Source organism: Cervus canadensis, chromosome 23, assembly GCF_019320065.1.
Source record: "Cervus canadensis isolate Bull #8, Minnesota chromosome 23, ASM1932006v1, whole genome shotgun sequence".
Lineage (NCBI taxonomy): Eukaryota > Metazoa > Chordata > Mammalia > Artiodactyla > Cervidae > Cervus > Cervus canadensis.
In genome coordinates, this window is record NC_057408.1 from 37741511 (window position 1) to 37761891 (window position 20381).

The 20381-nt window shown below is 41.3% G+C and overlaps 1 protein-coding gene across 24 annotated transcripts in view; it reads right to left on the reverse strand.

Annotated features, from left to right (window-relative positions):
- DTNA (dystrobrevin alpha) overlaps window positions 1-20381 on the reverse strand; it is a 414322-nt gene that overhangs the window by 207181 nt on the left and 186760 nt on the right. For 23 of the 24 annotated variants that reach the window (XM_043444242.1, XM_043444243.1, XM_043444251.1 and 20 more), the window contains exon 2: window positions 16122-16251. The gene's annotated coding sequence lies outside the window, so the exon portion shown is untranslated. Of the gene's footprint in view, window positions 1-16121; window positions 16253-20381 lie in introns of those variants that run through there. The other variant, XM_043444268.1, reaches the window with a different exon arrangement.

Consider the following 20381-nt stretch of genomic DNA (forward strand, 5'->3'; position numbering starts at 1 on the left):
GAAGGGGTGGTCTTTGAATTGAAAGCTTCTGAGAGGTTCAGATGATATTGCAAGAAGCATTCATTAGCTTTGGAATATGAAGATAAGAATGATCTTAATAAGACCCTTCTCAGGGGAAGGTGAGGATGAGGAAGTGAAGTCAGCTGTTCCAAACAATTTTTTTTGGAGAAAGTTAGATTTGTGTAAACAAATACAGTCAACAGAGTATTTCAAATATAGGAGATTGCAGAAAATATTTACAGGCTGAGGAGAGTGGCCCCCTAAAGTCAGAAACTGATGGTAAGGGACAGAAAATAACTAATTTAACGTATGCAGTCCTGAAGATAGTAAAAGGGGACAAGGTTTAGAGGACACATGGAGAGAAATGGCCACATGATGTGAGGGAAGAAGGAACTGAAGGTGCAGGTGGAGGTATGCTTGCAAGTTTGGGCAGAGAAAGAGGAAGTTTCTATCTAATAGCTTCTGTTTTCTTGCTTCTAAGAAACAAGTTTGCTGGCCACCAATGAAGAATAAAGAAAAGGTTTGATGCAAGTGAAGAAGAATGAGCTAGGCCTTTTGGAGGGTAGGAGAGTAAACTGTCTATAGAACTAGTAGGATAGTCAGGGATGGCTGCAAGCACTTGTGAAGGGGTGATCATGAGTCTAGAACAACATCAGCATGGTCAGTTGTGTGATTTGCAACAAAGCTCAACAAGTAGGGAAAGCCTGGATCAGCCAGGGGAGTGGGCTCATCCATGGCTCTGCTTTGTCTAGTGGATGTGATGGGAGATAAGATGTGCAATGGTGTTGAAAGTACATCCAAGAGCAATACAAGGGCTGGACCATGGAATCTAGGCAAGAAAGGAGAGAAGTAAAGACAGCAGGAGACTTTTTGTTGGTATGAAAGAACTAGGGAGGGGACATGGGTAAATTTATGGCTGATTCATGATGATGTTTGGTAGATACTAATGCAATATTCTAAAGCAATTATTCTTCAATTAAAAATAAATTAATAATTAAATTTTTAAAAAAGCTGCTTAAAAAAAAAGAACTAGGACCAAAAGACCCTGCAATGAACACAAAGAAATGCAAATGTGGAGATCAGAGAAAAAGAGCTAGAAAGGTGCGGTGTGGCGTTTGGAGAGTGGGATGTCTTACTTTCTGATTGTGGAAGGGGCTCAGTGTCTGAGTAACTAGCTCCAGTGGTCATCTAAGAAGTGGCTGGCTGAGGTCAAATGGAGGGATTTTTCCTGGCTATAAAGAAATAAGAAGTTTAGTAGGAATACTGATGTGACCTAAGCAGAGCCAATCAAAGTCATGTGAGAAACAGCATCCAGTTCTTTTCTCTGTGACTATGGCTGGGCAGATTACATATGCTGGGAGATGCCAGTGGCTTTCTTCATCACTGATTGGGTAGAGCCTCCTTAACTATTAATCCAACACCAGAGGAAAACAGAGCTAAAAATGGGGAAAGAGACAAGGTGCTGAGCATAATCTTTGAACCTACCCTTTCTGAAGTCTGACTGCCTGTGTGTCAAGAAAAGATTCTTTTGTCCCTGGCAAATACAAAGCATAAACTAATACAGATGGATCTGTTTCATACAATCTATGAAAATGTAACAGATTTGTTGCTTACCTACCTAATAGCCACTCTTCTATTTTTCTTTGTGGGCAGGGTTGTCGTCTGTGGCTACTCTGTAGGTCTATAGAAATGTTTAAGTCCATCACTGCTATTGCAACCCTCTGGCCAGTGATGCCAGTAAAATATGAAGGAAAATCTGCTGAGGGTGGGGAGAAGTGTATAGGCACGTGTGCATGCATGCTCAGTCACTAAGCCTTGTCTGACTCTTTGTAACCCCAAGGACTTTAGCCTGCCAGGCTCCTCCTTCCCTGGGGTTTTCCAGGCAAGAACACTGGAGTGGATTGTTGCCATTTCCTTTTTGGGCATCTTCCTGACCCAGGGATCAAACCCACATCTTCAGCATCTCCTGCATTGGCAGGCAGGTTCTTTACCCCTGAGCCACCTTGGAAGCCATGGATAGGCATACCTCATTCTTTTATTTTTTATAAATTGCTCAATTTGTGGCAACCTTGTGTCAAGCAAGTCTAGAAATGCCTTTTTTTTTTTTTTCCCCAACAGCATTTGTTCACTTTGTGTCTCTGCATCACATTTTGGTAATTCCTGCAATACTTCAAACTTTTTCATTATCATTATGTTTGCTATGGTGAAGTATGATTAGTGATCTTGGACCTTATTACTATGACTTGTTAAAGGATCAGAGGATGGCTGGTATTATTTAGAAATGAAGAAGTGATACTTTTAAGTTAAGGTTTGTACATGGGTTTTAAAGGCACCATGCTATGGCACAGTGAGACTATAGTACAGTAGAAACATAACTTTTATTTATTTATTTATTTATTTTTTCAATTATTTTTATTAGTTGGAGGCTAATTACTTCGCAACATTGCAGTGGGTTCATGAATCAGCCATGAAACATAACTTTTACATGTACTGGGAAACCAAAAACTTCACATGACTCACTTTATTGGGCTATTCGCTTTACAGTGGTGGTCTAGAACTGAACCCACAATATCCCTGAGGTGTGTCTGTAGTGAACTGAGGAGTGTGATGACTGATTTCATGTGTCAACTTGACTAGGCCGTGAAAGCTTTTTTCACTCAACATTATTCTGGGTGTGTCTGCAAGAGTGATTCCAGATGAGCTTAACTCTTGAGTTGGTAGATTTAGTGAAGCAGATTGCCCTTCTCACTGTGGGTGACTCTGTTGAGGCCTAAACAGAAGGCAAGAGGATCTTCTCTCTCTTTGCTGATGGTCTTCAAGCTGGGATACAGAACTTATTCCATTGTCTCTCCTGGTTCTCAGGCCTTTGGACTATAGATTAGAGGACTTAGCCTCCATAATTGTGTCAGCCAATTCCTTATAATAAATCTCTTTTATATCTTGTTGGCTCTGACTGATAAAAGTAGTGTCCCTCAAAATATCACATTTCCCCAGAAACAGAATGTGACCTTATTTGGAAATAGAATCTTCGCAGATGTAATGAGTTAAAGACTAAGATGAGGTCCTACTGGAGTGGGTGGGCCCTACATCCAACGACCAGTATCCTCTTAAATAGAGGAAAGGATGAAGAAGGCCATTTAAAGACATACACATGAAGAAGACCATGTAAAGACAGAGGTAGACACTGCAGACCAACGGCTACAAGCCAAGGAATGCCAATGACTGCAGAAGCCACCGGAAGTTAGGAAGAGGCCCAGCAGGATTCTTCCCTAGAGACCCGAGGGAGCCTGGCTCTGCCAGCACCTTGGCGTCAGACTTCTCTCCTCCAGAGCTACGAGTGAATAAGTTTCTGTTGTCTTCAGCCAGCTAGTTGGCAGTCATTTGTTAGAACAGCCCTAGGAAACTAAAAAAGGGAGTTTCTGGGAAAGGTCTCTTCACCCAAAAAAGAGACTCAGAGGGAGAAGTGAAAAACTTGGTGGGTGAGGAAAACAGTAAGCGATGCTGTGTGGCTGGGGCACAGGCCAAGTGATTGGTGAGTCAAGTCCCAAGAAGAACCGGAAGTGGGACCGGACTCAGCCAGCTGTCCCCAGAAGGGATGCCAGGTGGGGTGAAGGAACAAGTGGATGGAACTATGAGTCAGGTCATGTTCTTTTCACATGCTGTAGATGATGGGGTCCTTTTTATGCTGAGTGTTGGCTCATGTAAATTACTTGCTTCCCTGCTGGCAATTACTCAGATTTCCCGGGTCGGGGGTGGGTGCTGCCCTGCCCTGGCCGTTAATGGCTGCACTTCCTCTTCCGGTAGCTCAGACTCACTGAGGGCGAGGCCAGGGGGCTTTGACAATAGATGACAGCCAGCCTGTCATCTCCTTTAAAATGACACGCTTGCTTCCTCAGACGCTATTTCATACCATCTGATCTCTGGCGCACATTTGGCCTTTTCTATACACCAAGTTCTGCCCGGGGATCCCATCTTCCCCTCCAAAGTTATCTTCCAAAGACACTTTAAAAAGTGAAATTTCCTTTCTCTGGAGCCTTTGTCTCTCCCCTTTTAACAACATCGTCTCCTCGTTTCCAGTTCACATCCCTAGAACCCGATCAATTCACTCTAGGCTCTGGGGATGGACAGACAGCCATGATCAGCCTGTCCAGATGACACACACGTGCATTATAACAGGGACCCTCTAGACACACAGTTTCGGGGAGCACAAAGGCAGCTGAGGTAGGCCTTTTTGAAGAGGGGAGCACAGTTCCTGAGAGGAGCAGGTCTTTGGAGTCTCACCTACTTTGAATTTAGGGTCCATTCCATGCTGACTGCATGGCCTTGAGCAAGATACTTAACCTTCTGAAGCTCAGTTTCACCATCTGAAAATGAGGATGATACTAATACCTAGCAAACAGAATACAGGTGAGTATTAAATAGGTAACATATGAAAAGTACCTCATGTGAAGCCCGGTACACAGTTCACCGTGGCTCTTAATATTTAGAGCAGGATTTCTCAGTCTTGACACTATTAACATTTGGGGGTAGATAAGTTCTTTCCTTTAGGAGACTGTTTTAAGCACTGTAGGATGTTTAGCTACATCCTGGCTTCCACTCACGAGATGCTAATAGCCCTCCACACCCCCACGCCCCTGGCTGAGAACCACTGCTGTAGAGTCAGGTGGGCAGGTCTTTGTACACCTCTTAAGAAACAGAGGTAGAAAATTTTCTATCCTGTCTACATTTAAGACAGATTCCACACAAATGGCTTTGTTATTACTAGTGGTTTTTCCTGGCGGTTTAGTTACTAAGTCTTGTCCGACTCTTTGCGACCCCATGGACTATAACCCATCAGGTTTCTCTGTCCATGGGATTCTCCAGGCAAGAACACTAGAGTGGGTAGCCATTTCCTTCTCCAGGGGATCTTCCCGACCCAGGGATTGAACTCAGGTCTCCTGCATTGCAGGCGGATTCTTCCTATTTAAGTAAAAAGATCATTAAGTAAAAGAGATCATTCTTCTTTCCAAGCACTAAAGTATGTATCTTTCCTGATGCACTTCAAATTTCCCGCTTGGTGGACACAGGGAGGTGAAGTCATGATGGGACATGAGAGTGGGATCCGACAGCAGAATCACTTTCCAGTGCTGGCACTTCTTTGATGTCTTATTTTTCCCCTTTAAAATTCATGTTAATTTTGCTTTCAACCCAATTGTATAGTCATCACTGCCTTCATAGAAATGTATTGGCCCCTTTCCCTTTCACTGAGTAAAATGACAGGGGACAGTGTTTTATCCTAGATTTTGGGTTCCCAGGCATACAACCAAGCCGCCCAGTTAAAACAGAATGCTGTTATGTGGATGCCCTTCGAGTTTTTGGTGGTGTTTCCTTCAAAATCTATTAGGCATATTTTATTTTACGGGTTAATTTCACCAACCAGTTAAAAGTCCTCTTACATGACCTGTGTTTCTTTTGCTTCTACATTGCTTTTTAAAAAATGGCCTTTCAAAAGGGGGAGAAATGTTTCAGAATCCTTAACAATTCAACTTGAAAAAGGTAATGTTATCAAAGAATGAAATAAATGCTGAAATAACTCCCCCCGCAACTGATCAAACACATCATAAGTATTTGGGAAAAAGCTGTAAAACAGTATGAGTCCTAGTAGACATTTCATTCTTATACTCTGTAAAACTACATCAAAGATCCAGTCTCTTTGCCTCTATGGTCAGTCTCTGAACCCCTGTCAGACCACAGAGAGGAACCTTATGTTAAATGTTAATTCTCATTTACAAGATTTAAGGAGCTACTTCTGAGAAAGCTATTGTTCCGTCAGCCCATTGGAAATGCCTGTACAGAATTAAGGTGTGGGTCACCCAGCTGAAACTGATGTCAATGGTTCAGTTATTCATTCATGCTCTTCAGACTCTTGGACATGCCTCCACTGGTTTCCAGGCAACCGCAGCTCAGGGCAGTTAGTATTCATGCTTCATGAATTCTACATGTGAGTAAGAAAAGGATCTTCATATTTTAATGAGCAGGCATTCATGAGCTGAGCTAGACGATAACCTTTGTTATTAGGTAAGACAAAATATGGGGAGGGCCTTTACCATCTTTCAGAAAGTGGATGAATACTCTTTTCCTGAAAAGCCTTTGTGCTTACAGGGGACAGCCCTACACAACACAGCCTCGAGCAGGATGATATGGAAAATCTCAGAGAAGTCCTTTTCATTGTATGGAGAAATTCCTGTTAAGAACTCAGTTTAGGACCGGGATTTATAAACCCTGCTTCTCAGGCCCTTTCACTCCTTGTACTGTAGGAAGAGAGATGTTAGGAGCAAACAAGAAGGTTTCTACATTAGGGTTATTTAATCATTGTGCCCAACATCTACAACTGTTCATGTGCTGTGCTTAGCTGCTCAGTCGTGTCCAACTCTTTGCGACCCCACTGACTGTAGCCCACCAAGCTCCATTGTCCATGGGGATTCTCCAGGCAAGAACACTGGAGAGGGTTGCCATGCCCTCCTCCAGGGGATCTTCCCAACCCAGGGATCGAACCCTGGTCTCCCATATTGTAGACAGATTCTTTACCAACTGAGCCACCAGGGAAACCTGCAAATGCTTCATGCCAAGAGACAAGTCAAAGTGCTGGGGAATGTGGCAGGGCTGAGGTGGTGGCACGCTTGGTATTACTCAAGGTGGCTCTGTTGGCTGTGTAGGAGGCATATGAGTTGGGGGAGGGGGTTCAACCAGGGGGCCTACTGAGCTGAGATCACAAGAGGCTCATTTGCTATGGATAAACGGTGAGGATGAAGTCTTATCTGCAAACAGCATGTGATATCACTTATATGTGGAATCTAAAATATGGCACAAACGATCCTATTACAAAGCAGAAACAGACTCACAGATGTAGAGAACAGACTTGTGGGTGCCAAGAGGGAAGGCCGGTGGGGGAGGGATGGACTGGGAATTTGTGGTTAGCAGATGCAAACTATTACATATACAGTGGATAACTAGCAAGGTCCTACAGTATAGTGCAGGGAACAATAATCAGTATCCTGGGGGTAAATCATAAAGGGAAAGGATATAAAAAATAATGGATATACGTGTACAATTGAGTCAGTTTGCTGAACAGCAGAAACTAACACATTGTAAATAAATACACTTTAATAAAAAGAAAAAGACTGTAGTCTAAAATGGATAGTGATAAGATTTTTTTCTTTCTCCAGATGCGCCTTTTGTGGATGCTACTACTCTGGGAAGAAATTCAATGTCAGAAAGGAAACCATGGGAGACTAGGAGTTGTTGTTATATATTAGGAAGGAATGATATAATAAAAACATGTTCTTAGAAAAGGACAGCCACCTTACTTATCTATGCATCTAGACTTGGAAGATTATGGCAAGTGTTTGTTACATAAACAGTAAAATTTCTAGCTCACAGTTAAAGAATTGTTAGGAATTGACAGAATAAAGAACTACCTTATTCATCTGCTTTGATGATGAATTTCAGGTTCACAGTTTCAGATTTTGCTAAAATAAACTCTGTACAGATTTAAAAGTCAGGTTTTGAAATTTATAAACAATCAATTGATGGTTAAAATACAAGCTAAAATAATAAACAACCACTCATAAGAATATACTCACATTAAAGCACATTATTAACTTTCATAAACATCGTAACCCTTAGATTTTTGATAGGAAAATACTGTTTCATCTGTTCTTGTGATGATCACAATTCTTCAAACCATACTTATGTAAAGATAAATAGCATTCTGCAAACCTCTGGGGAACAGAGAAGAAATCAACCAACAAAAGATCGCCCAACAGGGAGGGACATAATCTGGGAAAGCGAACAGAATTCTTACTTTTTCTAAGGCATTTATCTTACTCAAAGATCAACATAGCACGTATGCTCATATTTTTACAAACTTCTTTTTCACTTCTGAAATGTTGTTATCCATACAACAGTGGTAAACCAAAGACACAGGCATGTATTTTGTTGTTTTCATATATAAAGTACTTATGATTACACTATTTTACAGTGTGTGCTAAGCTACTTCAGTCATGTCCGACTCTTTGCAACACATAAGAGAGGTGTAATGTGTACTTAAAAACAAATGAATGATCATTATAGGTATAAAAGGGGCACAAGAATCATTAGGATTTTTCACAAAAGAAAGGAATACTTCTCTGGATACTGATTTTTGCATTTAAAATGAAGTTAGAAGGTTGCTTTTCTTTTAAAAAAAATTGACTATAGCTGGTTTACAATGTTGTATTAGTTTCAGGAGTACCGCAAAGTGATTCAGCTACATATATATGTATGTGAACACATATACAACCATGCAGAGTCAGCTGAGTCCAACTCTTTCTGACCCCATGGACTGCAGCCTGACAGGCTCCTCTGTCCATGGAATTTTCCAGTATTCTTATACTGGAAATCCCAACCCAGGGATTGAACCCACATTTCCTGCCTCTTTCTTCACTGGCAGGTGGATTCATCAGCACTGAACCACCTGGGAAGTCTGAACACATATACACCTTTTCCAAATTCTTTTTCCATTGTAAATTATTCTAGAGGCTCAGACTGTAAAGAATCTGCCTGCAGAGCAGCAGACCTGAGTTCCATCCCTGGGTGAGGAAGATCTCCCAGACAAGGGAATGGCTACCCACTCCAGTATTCTTGCCTGGAGAATTCCATGGACAGAGGAGCCTGGAGGGCTACAGTCCATGGGGACACAAAGAGTCTGACATGACTGAGCAAAAAAATATTTTTTAATTTTATGGGTTATTATAAGACATTGAATACAGTTCCCTGTGCTACACAGTAGGTCCTCATTGTTGACCTATTTTTTCTATAGTAGCATGGATCTGTTAATCCCAACTCCTAATTTATCCCTTCCCACCCTTAGTAACCATAAATTTGTTTTCTATGTCTGAGTCTATTTTGGTTTTATAGATAAGTTCACTTATATCAGTTTTTCAGATTCCACATACAAGTGATAATCATGAGATAATTGTCTTTCTCTTTTTGAAAACTTAGAGTTTTATTTTATATCAGTTCTTATTCTTATACATGGTATTTGAATCGTGTGATTTAAAAAATCCAGAACAAGTTTATGTACTCTCTTAAGAAGTGCTAATAGTGTCACTATGTCTAGAGAAATTTTTCATTTCGCATCCAAAACAAACTGTTTCATAATTAGTTATAAATATTCATTTCATAATTATTAAAGAGAAAAAAAGAAGAGAAATCCTTGCCTTAAAAAGTCCCCAGCTCTAGTGTTGATTCTGCATACCATTTAGTTCCAAAATTCTATCAGTCTACAGCTTTAGACATCATTTCCAAACTTATGCTCACATCAATAAATGACGTTTTTGCATAAATAGGTTTCAGAACCACAAGGTGCTATATCTTTTAAACTCTAGTTGAACAGAAATAGTGCTAATTTTAGCATCGACCTAAACATAAACTTATTTGCTATGAAAAAAAAATGTGTGGACTTATAAATAGCTTACTCTCAGGAAATATTTTAAATAGAAAACTCTCATGTTACGTTACAAATATATTCCTCTTATAGGATTAAATTGGAAAGCTCTTTTACAATGGCAGTTTGGTGCAGTCGAAAGATATGACAACATTCTTGTTCTGTCACTTACCAGAAATATGACATTAGCAATTTACCTTAACTCTTGGGATCCTAGTTTTTATCTAAATAAAGAGGGAGATAATAGCTAAATTGAAAGGTTGTTATGAAAATTAAATAAGATGATATTTGTGGAGCCTCTGTTTTGGTGCTTGACATAGAATGGTACTGGCTTCCCTGGTGACTCAGTGGTGAAGAATCTGCCTGCCAATGCAGGACACGTGGGTTCCATCCCTGGGTCAGGAAGACCACCTGGAGAAGGAAATGGCAACCCACTCCAGTATTCTTGCCTGGGAAATCCCAGGGACAGAGAAGCCTAGTGGGTTACAGTCCACATAGTCACAAAAGAGTCAGACACGACTGAGAACTAAACCACAACAACAACAAACATAGAATGGTATAGATCCTCCCTGTAAGGCCCCCTTTTCCCTGATGGAGCATTCCTTTCATTATAATGGCTGGATGTAGTATGAGACTCTTCACCGCACAAAAAACATCCAAATATCTCAAAATGTGACCCTTTATACTTCATTCAAAACCAGCAAGACTACTCTGAACTTGACAAAGAAGATTCAAAGATTAACCAAAAACCCTGGCACTTCTCCTTGATGAACGTTTCAAAGGGAAGATGGACAGGTAACACAAGAAATCACACCAGACTACGGGGGACTGAATGAGATGGCTTGTCTTTCTTATGTCTATAATAGGCACTTATCTCTTAGAAATGACCCAAAGGGTTACATGAATTCAGAGATAGGACTGATAGCAGTTGAGCCAGGAGGAGTTCATCAATGACTTCAGGGAACATGTAACTTTCAGAGGTGGTGGATCTTGAAAGATAACTAGGATATTCCAAGTCTCTGAAGAGTGCATATGTGCTTATGGATAAGGAGGATTTGGAGAGGGGATGCAAGGAACATCTAGACAGAAGAACCATCATGAGCAAAAGTGAGGGCATAAAGGGTATGGCTTTGGGACTTCCCTGGTGGTCCAGTGGTTAAGAAATTGTCTTGCAATGCAGGGGCCGTGGTTCAATCCCTGATCGGGCAACTAAGAGCACATATGCCAAGGAGCAACTAAGCCCATGCACCACAATTACTGAGTGCCCCCTTCTCCACACGCGCGCACACACACACACACACTCTGGAGCCTGCGCACCACATTTAGAGTCACTGCACACCACAAGGAAAGATCCTGCATGCTGCATCCTTCGTGCTGCAACTAAGACTCAACACAGCTAAACAAATAAATGAATAAAACAAAGAGCATGGCTTAGAGAAGGCAGATCATTCCCATATTAGCAAAGGTCAACTGATGAGGAACAAAGGGAGGTGTGGAGACTCAAGGGGTCTGTTGCGCCTCTGTGTTCAGTCGCTAAATCATGTCTGACTCTTCTGTGACCCCATGGACTGTAGCCTGCCAGGCTCCTCTGTCCATGGGATTCTCCAGGCAAGAATCCTGCAGTGGACTTCCATGCCCTCCTCCAGGGGATCTTCCTGACCCAGGGATTGAACCTATGTCTTCTGCACCTCCTGCACTGGCAGGCAGATTCTTTACCACTAAGCCACCAGGGAAGCCCCACTAAGGAACACAGGAAGATTTTGTTCTCAGCGGATGGGCCAGCCAACAGTGGCTTTGAGACTGAAATGGGTGAACAGCTGCTGTTTTGCTGGGTACCTGTCATGTACCAGGAAATACTTTGTTGTTTTATGAACATAATTTTCTAGTCTTCACAACAAATTAGATATATCTTTTCAGGTGGGGAATCTGAGGCTCAGAGAGCTTAGGTAACTTGCTGCTCAAGATTATACATTCTTCAATTAAGCAAATAGCATGGAAGAGCAATAGGGTTTTTGAAATATTAATTTCAGAACAAACCATTAAAGAATAGAAATGATGAGATCTGAATGTCAATTAGGAAGTCAATGTAGGCAGTCATGGTTTAAAAGGAAAGGAGATTAGGAATATTGAAAAAGGAATTTGTGTTCAAAGTGAGGCTGTTCAAGATTTGAGTAAGATTTCTTTCTCTCTTTTTTTTTTAATCCATGGCTGATTCACGTCAATGTAAGAGTAAGATTTCTTAATACAGGTTTATTCTAGAATGACATACATTTAAAAATAATAAACGATGTGGATTCTGTGTTTTACAGTTACTTGATGACTATATTACACGAGAGACAGTGCAGCATAATAATTAAAGTTCTCAGGCTTTAAGCTATACTGCCTGGTTTTGAATCTTAACCCCAATTTACTGAACCTCGGGCAGGTTATTTAACCTTTCTGGGCCCTAGTTTCCTCATATTAAAAAAAAAAAAGAAATGAGGGCTTCCCAGGTGGCGCTAGTGGTAAAGAATCTGCTTGCCAATGCAGAAGACTTAAGAGACGTGGATTTTATCCCTGGGTTGGCAAGAATCCCCTGAAGGAGGGCATGGCAACCCATTCCAGTATTCTTGCCTGGAGAATCCCATGGACAGAGGAGCCTGGAGGGCTACAGTCCATAGGGTCGTAAAGAGTTGGACATGACTGAAGTGACTTAGCATGCATGCATGCACTTATATCATAGGATTGTTTAAACATGAAGTATATGAGCATATAAAGTAGTGTTTGGTATAAAGTAGGAACAAGCTAGCACTGCTTTGTGCCTTTGTTCATATTCACCAGTTTGTTTAAAAATTATCTGCAGGGTGCCAAGCACTGTGCTTGTTTTCAGGGATGCAAATAGGGAAGAACCTCTGTCTCCTGCTACCAGTTAATCACTAAAGAGATGTTGCCTCTAAGCTTAAATTACACATAATGGCCAATATCTGCGATGACCATTACCCTGCCTTGCAGATAATGATTGGTAAGCTAAAATACCTTTGTTTAGTTCACAGGAAACATCCTGACCAGGCCCACCTGTGAATGACTGCAGGAAGGAAGAAATTAACACATCTGGCTGACCAGAAGGAGTAAATGTTTGACTTTATTCCCTTCCTTTTTAGTATAAAAGAGGCCTGCATTCTAACTCAGGGAAGATGATTCTTTGAGACATGAGTCCACCAACTTCTGAGTCTGCTGGTTTCATGAATGAAGCATTACTCCTCACCCCAGAAACTTGTCTCTTGATTTATTGGCCTCTTGTGTGTGCAGTAAGCAGTAAGAGCTTGAACTTGGCAACACAAAGATGGATAACAGGTGACTTCAGCTCACAAATGGATAACATTTGATTTTTCCAACATCCTATTCTGTGGTTCAGCAGAAGTACTAGGACTACATCTTGATCAAAGCACTTTCCTCAACTCTTTGGGCACCAGTGATTTAAAATCTCTATTCATTAAGTTGCCCATGAGTGTCAGGACGAATACTTCCAATCCTCCTAGTTCCTCCTCCAATATGTCATTAAGATATGTTGAGCCTGAGTTGTCTTTTATGACGGGTGCTCCCCTTGACCTACTAGGCAGTATTATGAAGTTAGTGAGATGATTTCAGTAGTTTCCACCCACTTATGTGTACCAAACTCTCAGAAGCTGAGTGTTTGCATCACTGCCTCAGGAGTTGCTTCCTTGCTAATTCATTAGACTTCTGTGTGATGCAGTATGTATTATTAATGGATGTATTTCTCTTCCCAAGAGTATTTTTTAAATGTAACTTTATAAAGCCTCATTTCCACAAACTAGAGAGAAATATGAAGGACTAGAATTTTCAGTGCCATACTAAACTAAGGGACATGTGAGAATACAAGTGATACAGTGCAAGTTAAACCATACCATAAAGCTACTCATCCCTGCGTCTCCTAATTTTAGATTATGAAGGAATCCAAGTCATTCTGCTCATGACCTCATTTCATATAGTCTGAAAGGATGCTCATTTAGACACTGCAGGTTTGACATTGCCATTGGTTGAATAAGTGAAAATCTGTCCGTAGAAGGGACACCATGTCCTTATGAGTGTACCCACAATACATTAAAATAGAGGAGCAGTCATCATGACCTCTGAGAAAAGACTGAAAAGGAAAATGTCTACATAAATGAGAAGGAAATGAAAAGAGCGAGGCATTCACATTTAACACAACCAAGTGATGTGCCAAAATGATTAAGTAAAAAGCTTCTTTAATATCTAGGAAGCCCTTTAGAGTGAGAGAGATTGTTGGGACAATGGTAAATTGTTTATCTGTCAAAAAAACAAACAAACAAAAAAACCCCACAGACATTGGAATCCTCCTCACTTTGCTTTCCAACATATTCAGTATTTATTATGGGATTATGGGACAATGCGAAATGTTCAGACCATAAGGGATCTTCAAATAGAAAAAAACTATTACTGAAAGACAGTGATGAGATCCATAATAAAATAAATCTGAAACTCGAGATTCAAATGTGAATGCAGGAATGAGGCTGAACTCTAAAAAGAAGTTCTTATACTGGGTATAGAGAAGTTTGTGAAATGTGACTATTAGTAAAGTAAAACTCATTTATGGTGTATAGCTGAGAATTAAAAAATCTTACTATAAATTTGATATACACAATGGAAATATTGACAAAGGCTCTGTTAACACCAACAAATTAATACTACAATATTGTATAGCTTAGAATATGCAGTATGTAATATGTATATATGAAATCCATATATGGCTTTAAACTTATTGGGCTTGATGTTTTCCAGCATAAAAATATCTAGTTTTACATTTAACTTAAAAATTTTTTTCCTGAGAATCACTTATTTTCCTTGAGTGAAGCAAGTAATCCCTATTCACTGTTCTTCCAATAATTTTGGAAGAAATTAAGCATTGACAAGTCAGTTAGGACCTAACCAAGAAAAGAGAATACAGTCTAAACATTTTTAAAATAAATGGAATTTAATCCAGGAAAATGGCTACACAGATGATGGAAGGATTGAGAAGCTAAACTGAGGATAATAAATCAACCTGGAAATTAGTAGCAGCAGAATGTCACAGGTATCAGCACCCATAGTCTCAAGGGACAGAGAGAAGAAGTGATGTTGTGTGTACACTCAGTTGCTTAGTCATGTCTGACTCTTTGCAACCCCATGAACTATAGCCCACCAGGCTCCTCTGTCTATGGGAGTTCCCAGGCAAGAAAACTGGAGTGGGTTGCCATTTCCTTCTCCAGGGGATCAGCCCAAGCCAGGGATTGAACCCAAGTCTCCTGTGGCTCCTGCAGCAGCTCAGAGTTCAAGGTCATCGGGAAAAACTAGAGGCAAGAAAGGATGGGTCTGAAAGCTGGAAAGGAGCTTCTAGGAGTCAGCCCCCAAAGAACCAGCAGAATACGAGTAGGTCATGGGATGGATGAGAAGTTGAAAACAGGCGTAGACTGGAACAATGGAAAGTAGAGAGTGAAGTAAGTTAATAAGTTTTCTATTTTCATTTTCTCCTCCAGAGTAATGTTACACTAGGCAAATTGATTTACTGATACTTTTTCAGGGCATTAAGTTTAGCTCCTGGGAACCACATTCAACAAACATCTTGTAAATAAATAAAATCACCATTTTAGTTCCACATATGACCTCAATAAACCAAATTTACACACCCTTAAATGATGAGACAATAACCCACCTTCTCTTTGAAGTTTAATAAAATGTATAAAGGAGGCACTGCTGTCTTTTTGGATGAGATTTAGACAGTGGTCAATGCTCTGTCAGTGGCATTGTTTTATTCAGAACTGTGAACAGACCTACATTCTGATATTCTGGAAATCCCCATTCTTTATAATAAAACCACACTTTGAAAACAGGACTCAGGAGGAGGTGGAAAATGCCACACACAATTTCCTCAACAAGACCACCACTCAATTCTTCTCTTTCTCTCCATTCTGCTGCAAAACTGACAATGTGTTTTGCAGACCAATAGTAAGGCACCAATTTGTATGAGCACGTCTTTTGTAACGTGCAAGGGTAATTATGTATGGTGGTGGTATAAAAATATTTATCCATCCATCTCAGGGCCACGAAAAACAAAGTTAATGTGAGCACATGGGCATGCTTAATTGTACTCTGAAGTTTGAAGACCACACCTAACTTAAATCATGCCCTACTTTAATTTAAGCAATATGAGATCTCCCTGTGAGCAGCCTCTGAATTGTAAGTCTTATCTCAGACTCAGACTTGTAATTATTAAACTGTCATTACCACCATCAAATTCTTTTCTCATTTATGTCATTAAAACTTAGTCTTGTCTCATTTTGGCTTATTACTCTGATATTAAACACTATTATATATTAAAAAATAGATGGCCTGTAGAATAGAATGAAGCATTATTGCATTTGCTTAATAGAAATCAGGAAGAAATGTCAAGGTCATCTCTGTGCCTCACACCTTGTCATTCAGATGTCTTCTAATAAAAAAAAATGTAAACAAAGGCACAGAAGCTAAGTCTTTCCCTCTGTAGCACCCACTAAAAGTATAAAATGCTGGCCATAATGAACCCCATTTTCTTCTCACGCAAAGAAAAGAAACACCTTAAGGGGAAATAGTTCAAAGTCCATCTTACAGACTCACTCACCTAAAATTCAATGAAGAAACAGCATGAACTTTCCAAAACCATCTATCTTCTTTTCTTTGAAACGGCAGTAGATTCCGGCATTTACAGACTTTCCAAGCGTTTCATCCAGGGACGTGTAAATCTCACTTATCTGCAATGAGAAAACACACTTTTATTTAGCTAAGTAACTCACACTTACATGTTTATTACAGAAACAGAATGAGCAGATCTAGAACATATGGTGTTTTACAAATCCCTTCATCCACTAAGAATGACGCATAATACTCAACTCAGAATTTTGGTTCTCAATTACTATAATAAATGTTTAGAAAAATAGACATTTATGCCAAAAGTCATTTTACAGATGAAGATGGGAAGGTTCAGAGGGTAAAGTGAGCGTCCAAGATTAAGCAGCTGGTTAGTAACAGAGAGGGCTTCCCTGGTGACTTCTGCCTGCCAACTCAGGAGACACAGATTCCATCCCTGGGTCGGAAGACTCCCTGGAGAAGGAAATGACAACCCACTCCAGTATTCTTGCCTGGGAAAGCCCATGGACAGAGGAGCCTGGCGGGCTACGGTCCATGGGGCCATAAAGAGTTGGTCATGGCTTAGTGACTGGGCACAAGCACTCGGTAACAGAGTAGCCTTGAACCTCGGGCTCCTAACATTGCCTTTTGTTTTTGGTTTATTAAAAACCCAGAAAGGGAAATACAGAGAATCTTCTGCGTTTCCCAAGTTGCTAATTTTCTGGAATACTATGTCATCACAATTTCTACTAAAACCAAGGAAACTAGAGCTGAGGGCAGAGTCCTGAGACCAGCATCCACTCTGATGGTAGATGCAGGCGTAGCTATCACAGAGGCACCCTGATGTTCCTGACTGATCCACATGCTTTATGATGTTGCGTAGCAATGACATAAAGAGTAAATATTTCAGAATATGGTCTGTTGGTGTCTCTTAACAAAGCAGAATGATTTTTATCATCTTGCTTTCTGAGAAAATTCACAGAGAAGAGAAAGAGAGGCTCCAGGTCAAACTCAGCAATTTGCCCAAGAGTCCCTGCCCTGCTGGATGAAAGTGGCCAGATGCTTTACCCATCACCTCCCTTCAGCGAGTCTTTCCCGCCTTTCTATCTCCCCACCCCGTGCCCGCCACCTTTCCCACTTTCTTCCTCTCACCAGCACACAAGCTGGATGTTACTATTCCATGTCCTAGGTGGCTTGAAGGAGGAAATCCCATGTTCAGATGAAGGAAAAGATGGGGAGAAGGAAGATCACAGCAAATAAAGCAGAGAAGGTCTCTGATGGCAGAGGAGCTGGGAAAGGAAGGGAGAGGAGCCGAGCTCTGCACCCTGGCTGGCGGGAGTGGCCTCTGTCTCCAGCCCCATCCTTCACTTTCCTCGCCAAACTCTCTTCTCTGGCCCAGGTTATCTAAAATGATGGCAATCATTATATTGCTCAGATAAGAGGCTGTTTGAAAGGACCCACAGGCAGGCTCAGGTTTCACACCTTAACTGGGATCTGTGACTTTGATGGAAGCTGCCATTTGGATGACATCTTGATTATGAGCGAGCTTGGCTTTTGCTGTTCCTTCTCCACCAGGAAGGGGTCTCCATCTCAGCCTGCATCTCAGAGGCAGTGATGAAAACCAGTTGTCTGGTAGGTAACTCCATCCCTACCGCTCTCAACTCCTGTGTCCCAAGACCACTTCCGAGGGCCCAAAACTGATTATCCACAATTCTTTCTAGTCTTGATCCTGAGGGTGCCCGCCTCCCAACTGCCACTGAATGAAAGGCATCAACCCTCCCCTCTCTTCTCCCTGCAGCCTGGTGGACACTCGCATAGCAAAATCTCATGTGAACCTTGATTAGGAAGAGAAAATAGTACCTTTCTCACTTTAAATTCTCATTTAATTCTACATTAACTATCAAATTCTACTTTGTGCGTGTGACTGGAGATTAAAATTAGCATCATGGGATAAAACAGAGTTCTTCTGTCCCCTTCATCTAGCTCCCTGAAGACCATCAGTATGTGGCTTGGAGGCTGGAATCAATATTGTACCACCAAGTACCACAAGAGAAAGAAGTACAGCAAGTCCCTACGTACACCCACTCCTGGGCACACACACTGAGGAAACCAGATATGAAAGAGACACATGCACCCCAATGTTCATTGCAGCGCTGTTTATAATAGCCAGGACATGGAAGCAACCTAGATGCCCATCAGCAGACGAATGGATAAGAAAGTTGTGGTACATATACACAATGGAATATTACTCAGCCATTAAAAAGAACACATATGAACCAGTTCTAATGAGATGGATAAAACTGGAGCCCATTAAACAGAGTGAAGTAAGCCAGAAAGATAAACACCAATACAGTATACTAACGCATATATATGGAATTTAGAACAATGGTAATGATAACCCTATATGCAAGACAGAAAAAGAGACACAGATGTATAGAACAGACTTTTGGACTCTATGGGAGAAGGTGAGGGTGGGATGATCTGAGAGAACAGCATTGAAACATGTATATTATCAAGTGTGAAACAGATCGCCAGTCCAGGTTCAATGTATGAGACAAGGGCTTGGGGCTGGTGCACTGGGATGACCCAGAGGGATGGGATGGGGAGGGAGGTGGGAGGGGGGTTCAGGATGGGGAACACATGTAAATCCATGGCTGGTTCATGTCAATGTATGGCAAAAACCACTACAATATTGTAAAGTAATTAGCCTCCAACTAATAAAAATAAACAACAACAACAACAAAAAAAACAAAGGAGTTCTGTTCTGACAGCATGTTCATAAGTCCAACAAAGTTAGCCTAGGTTCCCAACTAACACAACCAGCTACATAGTGCTATGCTGTGCTTAGTCACTCAGTTGTGGCCGACTCTTTGCGACCCCATGGACTGTAGCCCACCAGGCTCCTCTGTCCATGAGATTTTCCAGACAAGAATACTGGGGTGAGTAGCCACTTCTGCAGGGGATCTTCCCAACCCATGGAGCCAACCTGTGTCTCTTGTGTCTCTTGCATTGGCAGGCAGATTCTTTACCACTGAGCCACCCGGGAAGCCTGTTACCATACACAACTGCTGTAATTTTTCTTCTCTATAAGAATATGTGCAACTTGTGGGCAGGGACAGTCTTGTTTATTTCTTCATCATCTTTAGCATCTGTTCAGTTAAGGGTGGAACAACTAGCAGGTATGAAGTTCAGTGTTTTCCCAATTGTTCCTACACAGACTTGTGGTGTAAACGTAATTAGATCATTTCACCAGATTATTTGTTACTGGTCTAAGAACATTAAAGTGGCTTAGGAAGCTACAGTAAAGTGGATTTGGGATTATGGTCCATGGACTAAATTCAGAATCACTTCGGACACAAGGCTAGTAGATGACAGTCAGGGAGGAGCCTGTGGATATGGGCCTTTCTGGATGCCTTAAAGCTGGAGTCAGCATTAGTGCTCAGGGATGGATACTCATGCACCCTCTCTGTTCCAAGGATTTGTTCTTGTTGACACACAGTTCAGCCTGAGAACCGGGAAGATTTTGGATGTCTGCACGTATTTCCTATTAAGGGCACAGATTGTTGCTTCAAGCTCTGAGGATAAAGAGGCTGTAGCACTGGGTCAGCCTAGCCAATCTGATCCGGTGTAGCCCCATCACAGAAGGGCAAAACCCCAGCAGAGATTCTGGTCCCCAAGGAAATTACCTTTGAGACTGGCTGTATGTGCTTGTTGCTGTGCAGATACTTCATTTCTAAGAAGTTTTGAAGTCTTTCTTTTTTTTTTTTATTGGGGTATAATTGCTTTACAATATTGTTGGTTTCTGCCATACATCAGGCTTCCCTGGTGGCTCAGCTGGTAAAGAATCCGCCTGCGATACAGGAGACCTGAGTTTGATCCCTGGATTGGGAAGATCCCCTGGAGGAGGCATGGCAACCCACTCCAGTATTCTTACCTGGAGAATCCCCATGGACAGAGGAGGAGTCTGGAGGGCCATAGTCCACGGAGTCACAAAGAGTCAGACACGACTGAGCGACTACGCACAGCACAGCTGCCATACATCATGAAGTCTTTTTTTTTTTTTTTTAAAGCTCTTTATTTTGTATTGGAGTATAGCCGATTAACAATGTTGTGACAGTTTCAGGCGAATAGTGAAGGGAGTCAGCCATACATAAACCTGTATCCATTCTCCCCCAAACTTCCTTTCCATCTAGGCTGCCACATAACATCAAGCGGAGTTTCACGTGCTATACAGTAGTTCCTTGTTGGTTATCCA